Below are 11,237 nucleotides of genomic sequence, written 5' to 3'. Positions count from 1 at the left end.
CACGTCCTTATCGGAGCCAATCCTATGCTGCCAGGTGTAGCTTATCAGGACCAACCAGATGTTGTCACACGTCCCGCTGGAGGAGAGAGAGAAAAGAGCCCATCCGCCCTTGGTTTTGCGGGGAAATCCTTTATAAACTTATTTTTGAGTCCCCCAACTATTTTACTCTATATCGGAACTTTATGCATTATCGCAACTTTAAAAGGTTGTCACTTGTTCATAAGTTCCGATTTCCGATTATGATGTAATATCTTGATATGTCGACGCATGCTCTGATGCATTGGATCATTGATGTGTGATCGTTGATCTGCTTGGCGTCTTTGATGTGCGATCACTGATATGCGATCATCGATGTGTTGGGTTCTATTGTGAGCAATCATCGATCCCCGATACTGCTGGACCTCCAATATGTCAGACCTTTGACATGTGATGCGCCGATATGCCATGTTGTTGGACCTCTGATATGCAATCTCTGATATCAGACCTCCAATATTCTCTTTTTCCCAAGGCTTGAATCCTTGAAACTTTAGAAGGCCATATCTTTTGATCTCGAAGTTCGTTTTTGGACTTCTATACATCGTTGGAAAGCTTGTTCAGATAATTTTCCAATGGAGAGGGTATGATTTAGACTTTGAGTCTTTTAGAGGCTTGGAATATGCCTGAAAAATTCTCTACTCTTTTACATTCTTTTGACATCATTTGGCACTATTTGAACAATTTTGCAGTAGGTGATAACTTTGGCTCCAATTGGGGACAATGCCTTGCTAGCAAGGTGCTGAGAACCTGTAGAACAGTAGCCTTCACCATTGGGCATGGAGTAAAAAATATAATGAATCTATAAAACCAGAAAATCCCCATGGAACTTTATTTGTTACGAGTCCTTTCCTCACGACATTGAAATGCAGAAATATAAACTTTAACTCCTCGAAATGAAATGCTCAGCTAGTGAGCTTATTTATATACAACTCCTATTTATGCATAGGGCTCAATTCACCCAAGTTAGGTCAGCCTTCCAATGGTACCAGGGCAGCATTTGGGTGTTGGACCTAATGCCTCCATGTTGCTGAAATTCAACAATTAAAACAAGCATGTACCACATAATATCTTTGGACAAAAATTTTGATGTGCCCCCAACTTGATTGTTGATGCTCAGTGGTTTTACTCTCCTCCATGAACCTTCTAATGGGGTTGTGTTCTTGAAAATCAGTGACTAAAGTAGGCATGCACCCCATAAGAAATTCAGACCAAATGTTTGACACATACCTTGGAATTGATGTATATTGTTGTAGGCCAAAGAAAGATGCCATGTAGTCAGCTATTGGATCATGGAACTGATGAGAAAAATTTATAGTTGTCTCCCTTCCTTGAACAGCTTCCATGGAGGGATCTTTCTACAACAGGTAGCCATAGAGATTGCTTGGCTCTTCAACTTTGGGCTCCTCCTGAAGGAGTGTCTTCTCCCCACTTGTTTGTAAGTACCCTTTGAACATCTGCAACAGTCTCATCCTCCTCTGAATCATATGAATCATAGATTGGAGAATCTTCATTAACTTGAATACTATTTTCTTGGGCTTGTTCTGCATTTAAAGGATATGAATCTTGCACTGGAGCCTCTTTGCTAACCTCCTGGTGGGCCTCCTCTCTTTTTGCATCTTCCCATGATTGGGACTGTTGTAGTCATGCATTGCTCAACATCTCATCAGAGTCATATGAATCATAAGAAGGAGAATCATACAATTCAGCAGAATAAACTCTCTGAGGGTTTATTTGAAGCTCTATGATGTCTCCTTCTTCTCTTTCTTGATCACTGGGTGATGCTTCTTGATGCGAGTAGATATCTTCTTGGAATGGAGTCCCACAAACATCTTCAGCAGGATCATTAACCTCAGAAATATTTTCAACATTAAAATATGCACAACAATCTTCAAACAGATCATTTAGTGGATATAATATTTTGCAATAATGATTAAATGCTATTTGAAAGCTCTTTAAAGAATATATACTGCCACGAGGTATTTTTATGTACCAAACTCTAAAATATTCCTCTAAAGAATACATGAACAATTTCATTTTCGCATCTTCAAAAACAATACCCTGGTGTTCCATGCATTCATGAAAATCCTTGAGGTCTTGGTCCAACCTTCTATATGTGTTTCCACTAAATCTAGGCAAATAGGTATTCCATTCATGAAATGAAGGGATATGATTGGGATAAATGGAAATAGAAGAAAAATATAGTGGGGAAAATTTGTTGGCCAAGAATGCAGGAAAGACCATTTTGAAAACCCCTCTAGGTGAGTGATCTCAAGTTCAAATGTAGGGGAAGCTTTTTGTTGTTTAGCATCAGAGCGAGTATGAGGCCTCTTGAAAGCCAGGATGATCAGATAAAGATATGGACAGTGGATTTTTCAAGTTGTTTATTATAAGATTCAGACAGTGGAGTCGCCAAGGTGAGAATCTTCAACCCACACTTCCCTTGCTCACCTGACATAGGGAATGTAAATATTTGTCGTACCTTGGAGAAAAATTCTCTAATCCATTCCCTGGAAATGGCATCAAAAATATGTTGTATATTTTTCTATCACCTTCCACACAAGTTCTTCAGAAGATATAAAAGCCTCCTAGAGACACCCTCTAGATTGATTGGAGACCAGTCCCTAGGACATCTTAAAGAGAGGAGTGATTTTGAAGATTATCTGAGGGATTATTGTTGCACTCCATATTGTCACGTAATTGGAAAAATACAATTCAAGGGGCTTGGTTCAATAGTCCTTCATCAAGGTAAACTCAAGAAAATACATGGATCTAAATACACTAGGCATAAATCAGGGTAATCTCAAAGAGAAATGTCTGGTTCTGGTCGCCGACACACAACAATAGGCAACCTTAGATTGGCGTTGTAGTAAAAAATAAGAGGAGGAAATAAATGAGAGAATTTGATGCATAGGGCTGGATACAATACAAAATCCTAAGCAACAATGTTCTGGAAAAAGTATGGAAGACTGAAGAGGTGAGAACGCATAAATAGTGGAGCACTAATTAAGATCCCAAGCTCTATACATCATGAATACATGTGTCACCAAATAACATTAAGTAAATATGTGCACATTATAGGTACATAAGTAAATTTGTAGTTAACACAGGTACTGTTACTACTTAGCAGCAAATATACAACCATGAATAAGAGTGAAACTGGTAGCTTCATTACACAATTTCAAAAGAGGGAAAACATACATGAAGTGAGATATACAGAGGGGGAAACATATTGCGCATTGCTCTGATTGGAATCACCAAAGAGTTTCATTAATCTTTCAAATGAGTCCCTTTCACCAGTCCATTTACATTCGGTAATGTATCACTCAAGTCCCTCATGAATAGGAAAATAGAACCAAAATGGAACCACATAATTTGGACCTCTCGGGTGCATAATTCTGAAACCTCTATTAAGTGTTTCTTCCCTCTTTTTATAAGGAGAGGGAAAACTTTGTAAAACAATTACAAAAATATCTTAGCCTGAGCTCCATTTGTCTGATCGACTAGTTGTCTCGGCGTGTGAAGCCCTGTTGCCCAAATCATTGCAATCAGATTTGATTCAGTTCCTTAAAATACAAAAATTACAAAAATAAAGACCAGGAAAATTGAATGATGGTGAGGAAAATATCTCCCTGCCACTTCCTGTGATGGCCTCTAGTCAGACCACGTCTCTGCCACAAGGTGCCTCTTCCATTACTCCGTTGGTTCCCCTGTCACTTTCCACCTTAACCGTTCAAACTTTCTACTTTCTAGAGCCGGGACGATTCACTATGGTGGTCGTGGTGGTGTCGTGGAATCATAGTTGTCGACTCATCCATCACATAAATTCTCTGTATTACACTATCGGAGCCTGATATGCCTAGTAACATCACCATAATGCATTATCGAATTTTTGTCTCATTGGAAATTTTGTTTTTAAAAACGTTACAAAACAACGAGTTCCAATATTCCTTTGGCCCCCCTTTGTTTTAGCCCCTTTCTGGATTTCTCATCATATGAACAGGCGCTATGACCAGGTGCTTAGCCTTAAGGCATTAGGGTCTTTTTGTTCTTGCTTAGGGGATATTTTCCTTAGTAAACTACTTAGTGCCCAAGGTTCTCTAACGGCTTATAGACCATGCGCCAGCCTGATATTGGAGCCCCTCTCATCGGCGGTTTCTAATCAGGGACACAACAGGGGAGTTGCGACATGCTCACCTTCCAATCGTCGATCTCCGATTATGATGTCGTCATCTGCCACGTGGCACCTCATGAGTGGTGACACATGTCACCCTAATTTTTCCCTTATGCCCCCTCAAAACGCCATAATTGACTGCCACGTGTCATGTTGTACTGCCACATCATGCTAACGTCAGCCACCACGTGTCCTTATCAGAGCCAATCCTATGCTGCCATGCGTCCTTATCGAAGCCAATCCTGTGCTGCCATGTGTAGCTTATCGGGACCAACCAGATGCTGCCACACGTACCACTGGAGGAGAGAGAAAAGAGCTCATCCGCCCTTGGATTTGTTGGGAAATCCTTTGTAAACTTATTTTTGAGTCCCCTGACTATTTTACTCTATATCGGAACTTTATGCATTATCGAAACTTTAAAAGGTTGTCACCTGTTCAAAGGTTTTCATTGTTGATTGCAATGCGATATCTTGATATGTTGTTGGTTGCTCTGATGCATTGGATCCCTGATGTGTGATCGCCAATATGCAATCATCGATCCGCTTGGCGTCTCTGATGTGTGATCACCGATATACGATCTCTGATGTGTTGGGTGCTATGGTGAGCAATCGCTGCTCCCCGATACTGCTGGATCTCTAATATATCAGACCTATGACATGTGATGCGCTGATATGGCATGTTGTTGGACCTCCAATATATGATCTCCAATATCAGACCTCCGATATTCCCTCTTTCCTAAGGCTTGAATCCTTGAAACTTCATAAGGCCATATCTTTTGATCCCGGAGTCCAGTTTTGGAGTTATATATATCGTTGGATAGTTTGTTCAGAACACTTTCCAATGGAGAGGGTATGATTTAGACTTTGAGTCCTTTAGAGGCTTGGAATATGCCTTCAAAATTCTCTACTCTTTTGCATTCTTTTGACATCATTTGGCACTATTTGAACAATTTTGCAGTAGGTTAAAAACTCGCCTATCTCTCTCAAATGCGAAGCTTCTCAAATTCTGAAAGAAGTGTTGACTATTTGAATGCTCAAAAATCAAAGATGAATAATTTCTATTAAAAGCGAGACATGCATTTTTACTCTGGGAATGCTATTGTATTACTCTAAATTATTCACTCCTATGATAATCTAGATGACTTTAGTTGCTTGAAGAAGGAACCTTTTGCAAGTTTCTATTTGACTGATCCTTCATATGAATAATATTCTAATTCTTTGTTGCTTGAATTTAATATTTCCTATGGTTTAAAGTAAATTCCGAAGGCATACTCTACTCCTATGTGGAAGGTCAAGATTTATTTGGCTTGAAATGTGCTTTTATTTCTAATAACTACAAAAAAGTATATTGTAGGTGGACTTGACTATATATGTTAAGAAACATGAATTTGTTTTTGATGCAGTGTTAGATGACCAAGTGTTATATGGAATTTGTATCTACGGATAAACACATTTTCCCTAAGTGGGTAGCTACACTTAGAACAACAGAATTAAAGAGTTTAACCTTTTCCTATGATAGATAGATAAGACAAGGGACCTACTTGTTATCTTTCGCTTCCCTTTGTCTCCTTTGAATTTCTCTCATCGCTCCTTCTCAAACTAAATCCGCTCGATCAGTACCTGCAATCATAAATAGAGGACAAAAACCAATCAAAGCAAACGATCTATATACTATAAGCAAATGGAATCGAAAGCATTTACACATATAATCATCATACATAAAGACAAGAGTATGGGAAAAGGTGTAAACAACTTTATTAAAAGTAGAAGGAAGAGTTACAACCAAAGAAGTCTGATCCCATGTCACTCATCCAACTTGAGTTCCATCCTTCATCACACCAAAAGCACACCAATCCAGTAGCATAACAATACTTGATTATGATCTCAAAACCTCAAACCAACAATATTTCCTTACAATCTTCAAACTCCAACCCCTTGATCACTATGATTAGTGCTCAATTTATAGGGAAATGGAGGTGGTTTTGTCATAAATTGGGCATTGAATGGCTTTCCAAACTTAGAGTTAGTTTCCATGGAGGAAGGGATGAGAAGATAGGAGGTTAATTGATTCATTCCCTATCCAATTTCAAGCTCATAGGAGGGGATAAGAGGTGGAAATATTCTAGAATGATCTAGAATGGAGGAATATTCCTAGAACCCTATGTAAATTTCGCTCAATCTCGCCCAGCACAGGTCAAAGTGGGTCTAAGTGCTCTACAAAGTAGGCTTGAATGGGCCTAAGTGCTCTGCAGCGCAGTTACCCCTAACCAAGGCTACGCTGGTCTCCTAATGAGGCATTTCAGGAGGGCTTCAAGCCAGGAAACTTTCAAGAATGAAAGCATTCAATGTGATGACTTGTCTAGGGCATGTAGCAACTGAATTAGGGTTTGATGAGCCCTAATTGAACTGATCTGAATGTCGGGAGTGATGTGCCCAAATAGACCTATAATAGCTACCCCCTAAAGCATGAAGTCGAAATGATAATTTCGAGTGATATGCTTTACGATGTGATGAGGAAGAACTGAAGCGAATGGTGACCTGCATCAATTACAATATAATATCATGATATTTTGAATTTTTCATGAATCGTTGAGGGAAGGCATACCCATGCTCAGCATATAAATTTTTCATTACATGTACATAAATCAGATATTCGTCTATAGATATAGACCCATGATAGGATGACCATATGTGTAAAGCCATCGTATAGATGATTTAGTACTCTCTTGAAATCGCAAGCTAAATGGATGAAACTAGATTCGGAGCCTTCTATCTCATTCAATCGTTCGCTCAAGTATGATTCTAACCATGTGAATATGTGATCTGAAGTCGAACATGGGAAAACACCGTCTGATTACCAGCCAATGATGTAAGTTGTTAACATACATGAGAGAAATCACCGATAATGATAATGATCTTCAAGGTACTGCAATACATTTTGCATGGTGTGAATAGATGTTTTGATGTCGAACACCATACAAAGTTTTTCGGTCAAAGGCCAGTGATGTCAACCTGTCGTCAGAAGCGAGAAACTTTCCATTGATGCATGCAAGCCTCAAGGCACTGGAAGGGTGTTCCTAATTCAACTTCTTGGATAATGTGTTGATGTCGACAAGAAGCGACTCGTCGCAGGAGAGCCTTGATGTATCCCACATCAACGACATGAAACGAGTGTAATGATTTTTGGAGACAGAATGTGACTGACGACACAAGGTTCAGGAATGGAAATCATAAAAATGAAGGTTTATGAGTACTGCAAAGAATGAATTTTACTTAGTGACTTCTCTTGAACATGTTGGCGACATTGAATGAATTGGCAGCATTGACCCAAAACCAAAGTGACGGATGGTGTGATAGACCATAGGTATGATAACTATCAAGCAGAGAACCCAACCCAAGTAGTCACAGAGATGAAGTGAAAGTGTCATGTTCAAGAGCGACTTGCTACCATAAAGTGGTTTACCCTTTTCCCATTTTCCCAAGTCATTGTTGACCAGAGCCTCTTTATTTTTTATCAATTTTGAGGAGGATAACATATGCTGCTTGTATAATTCCACCCTTCAGGTGAATCCATCGGTATGTGATGTTTTAACGAGTTTAGCAAAGATGAAACTCAGTCTTGTCATGATGGACAAGTTTGCTGCTATTTGATGTTTTAACGAGTTTAACAACAATGAGAACTTGGTCATTTTCATGTTTAGAGAGTTTGAAAAGGGACAAAGAAAACTCCACAAGTTCTTTTTTGTAAATTTGTCTCTCAAGTCCGAAAAAGCATAAAATAATACAAGAGATAACCTATTGACCATGTTCGATCAACATATTCCTTTTTCGTAAGTAATCTATCTTAGTCCGGAAAAAGGTTACACTTATACTAAGTAGATGTCATTTCCAATCCATTAACGAGCTGAAAATGACAAGTGCTTGGCAATCTTTTCATATTTCGAGAGTCTAAAAAGAGCTTAAAGAGGACTCCACTTAGAGGAACGAGTAGTGTCTAGGATAGCCACTGGTTCCAGTGATGTTGGAACTTCTCAAAACATGTTGATTTATATGAAGAGGCTGGCGAATAAGACCACTCATTGCAACTATTCCTCTAAAAAGGTAAAACAAACAATTGAAAACGTATGATCGGCCAAGTAGATAGTGACAATGGAAGGAGAAAAACCAAGGCTCATCTGATGGAAGAGGCTGATAGAATGGCAATCACGAGGGTTAAAATGGAAATGGATTCATTTTTACACAAGATTGAACCATATGGAAATATGCTTGGATTCAGTTTCATGTTTACACAAGCTTGAAATGAAAAACTATGCTTGGATTAAGTTTACATGCCCCCAGCGTGATGACTCGATTCTAGGTGCATGTCCCCCAAGCTTCATTGCATCCACATAAGTAGACTACTCATGGCTATCAAGTGGATGGAATGAAGGTTCATTTACGAGATCAAGTGAAAGACTCGGCTGGGATTTTACGAGATCTACTCAAAGACTCGAATTGGAACTTTGCTCCAGGGGACCTTGTTCCATTTTTTAATGAGCTTGACACAAGACAAAGAACTCTACTCAGATTCCTTGTTTCATTTTTTAACGATATTGACACAAGACAAGGAACTATGCTCTAGGACCTGTTTCATTTTTTAATGAGGTTGACACAGTAAAAGAACTATCCTCATATTCCTTGTTTTATTTTTTAACAAGGTTGACACAAGACAAGGAACTATCCTCAGAGTCCTTGATCACAACCCATAAGAGATCATGACCTCCAAGAGGTTCTCGTCAAATGGGAGAAAAATGCACTGGAAAAGATCCGTAGAAAGGAACCTGTTAGAGAGATCTAGTTCCAATGCCCCCAGTACATAATGCACAACATCACGGAATTGTTCGTCAGTTGATGTAGGCATGGAACGGGTTGCCACATAATTGACCCATGGCGGGGAAGATACCATTGGGATAAAAGGACCATTTAGAGAAGGTTGATTGGAAGCCATATTTCGACCGGGAAATGAACGCTGGTGAACGGTGACAATTCTGGCTTCATGTGGGAAACACATCACTCGAAAGAGTGTTGAAACAATAGCTCCCATGTCATAAACATAGTCGCGCCCAAAAAGTAAAGTGTAATCTAAAGGGCTTGGGATTACCATCACATTGAGATAAATAATTTTCCCTCCCAAAGTGATAGGCAACTGAGGAAGAATCCCTAATGGTTGATTGGTTCCTCTATTAAAAGACAACAGATTCTGGATAACAGGCACAAGTAGCGGCGAACCAAGTGCTTGCCAAGCAGTGGAAGAAATGATACTCACAAATGCACCTTCATCTATAATAGTGTCAAGTACCATCATATTACAAACCTGTACTATGATCTGGAAAGGCACATAATAAGGAAGACGACATCCTGCCAGTCGATTCCAATCAAAGGAAGTGACCAAAGTACTTGGCGAGGGTACCGTAGAAACAGGTGTATTATCCCCTTGAGTTACGAGAGCAGGAGGATTTTCTCCCTGTCTTGTTGGAACAGGAGGATTGCCCCCAAGCTCATTGGAATCTGAAGAAATGAAAAGAACCTGAGTGGTATCATACTCACTCTCTACGGAAAAGGTACGATTAACTGAAGGTAAAATTGGGTCAACTATTTCCTCGACCCGTGATGGGTCAGGGATAGACTCATGGGATTCACATTCAGAAGGAAATACAAATTGATTTCAGAACTTCAACAATCATTGATCTTTCAATGAACAAAATCAGAAGGAAGTTTGGAAAAAACCAAGCCAAAGGTGGGATTTTTGGCTTAAGGAGGATCAACGCAACCCTGAATGGGAGACAGTGCACTTCAATGCATTGTCCCTAAGCCAAGGGTGTTCTGCAACGCATTGTGTCAAGACCAAGCCTGTGTTGGTGCCAGAGAGGCCAATCAAGAGACATTCAAGCACAATTTTTGACAAAAAACACTTCAGAAAGACTGAAATAAGATCAATGAAAACAAGTCTACTAGGGTGTACTATGATGAGGATAAACTACCAGGAATGATGGTCATTCCCTAGCGGAGTTGCCAATTTGTTATATGGAATTTGTATCTACGGATAAACACATTTTCCCTAAGTGGGTAGCTACACTTAGAACAACAGAATTAAAGAGTTTAACCTTTTCCTATGATAGATAGATAAGAGAAGGGACCTACTTGTTATCTTTCGCTTCCCTTTGTCTCCTTTGAATTTCTCTCGTCGCTCCTTCTCGAACTGAATCTGCTCAATCGGTACCTGCAATCATAAACAAAGGACAAAAACCAATCAAATAAAATGATCTATCTACTATAAGAAAATGGAATCAAACACATTTACACATATAATCATCATACATAAAGACAAGAATATGGGAAAAGGTGTAAACAACTTTATTAAAAGTAGAAGGAAGAGTTACAACCAAGGAATTCTGATCCCATGTCACTCATCCAGCTTGAGTTCCATCCTTCATCACACCAAAAGCACACCAATCCAGCAGCATAACAATACCTGATTATGATCTCAAACCTCAAACCAACAGTGTTTCCTTACAATCTTCAAAGTCCAACCCCTTGATCACTATGATGAATGCTCAATTTATAGGGAAATGGAGGTGGTTTTGTCATAAATTGGGCATTTTATGGCTTTCCAAACTTAGAGTTAGTTTCCATGGAGGAAGGGATGAGAGGATAGGAGGTTAATTGATTCATTCCCTATCCAATTTTGAGCTCATAGGAGAGGATAAAAGGTGGGAATCTTCTAGAATGGAGGAATATTCCCATAACCCTATGCAAATTTCACTCAATCTCACCCAACGCATGTCAAAGTGGGCCTAAGTGCTCTGCAGCACAGTTACCCTTGACCAAGGTTGCGCTGGTCTCCCAAAGAGGCATTTCAAGAAGGCTTCAAGCCAAGAAACTTTCAAGAATGAAGGCATTCAATGTGATGACTTGTCTAGGGCATGTAGCAACTGAATTAGGGTTTGATGAGCCCTAATTGTACTAATCTGAATGTTGGAAGTGATGTGCCC

Source organism: Pinus tabuliformis, chromosome 2_1, assembly GCF_031772625.1.
Source record: "Pinus tabuliformis cultivar Carrire ecotype Pingquan chromosome 2_1, CPIR1, whole genome shotgun sequence".
NCBI lineage: Eukaryota > Viridiplantae > Streptophyta > Pinopsida > Pinales > Pinaceae > Pinus > Pinus tabuliformis.
The sequence above is the reverse complement of the archived record's forward strand: the minus strand, read 5'-3'. Positions refer to the sequence as shown.